This window comes from Dipteris shenzhenensis, unplaced genomic scaffold (assembly GCF_047967505.1).
Source record: "Dipteris shenzhenensis isolate YYH24624 ecotype China unplaced genomic scaffold, Dip_SZ_1.0 scaf0118, whole genome shotgun sequence".
Taxonomy (NCBI): Eukaryota; Viridiplantae; Streptophyta; class Polypodiopsida; order Gleicheniales; family Dipteridaceae; genus Dipteris; species Dipteris shenzhenensis.
In genome coordinates, this window is record NW_028239424.1 from 2,501 (window position 1) to 2,876 (window position 376).

Genomic DNA, 376 nt, shown 5'->3' on the forward strand with positions numbered 1-376 from the left:
CATCTAGACTATCTTCTATCCTACTGGAAATGGATGAATCTCCCCGGGTGGGATTTGAACCTACGACCAATCGGTTAACAGCCGACCGCTCTACCGCTGAGCTACCGAGGAAAGTGGCAGATGATTCAATCCCATATACTTCCAGAGACTCTTGTTCCTTGAGCCGCCCCTTGATCTGCAAGACGTTAACCACTCGAAGACCCAAAGCTTTCTTCGAGACTTCATGAACCTCGCGTACACCCTAACTCTCATTATAGGAAGAAGCAGTAATGATAGCAATCCCTTTTGCCTTCTCGGATAGAGCCTACGAATCGGGGGGGGGCTGGTGTGGAAGATCTCGGTCATGGTTGATCTTGGTCGTGATTGATCGCCCCCC

The 376-nt window shown here is 50.3% G+C and overlaps 1 non-coding gene across 1 annotated transcript; it reads right to left on the minus strand.

Moving 5' to 3' along the window:
- Window positions 1-39: 39 nt before the first annotated feature.
- Window positions 40-111, minus strand: TRNAN-GUU (transfer RNA asparagine (anticodon GUU)). Its single transcript has one exon. It is a non-coding gene; the product is annotated as a tRNA-Asn (tRNA).
- Between the last annotated feature and the right edge of the window lie 265 nt (window positions 112-376).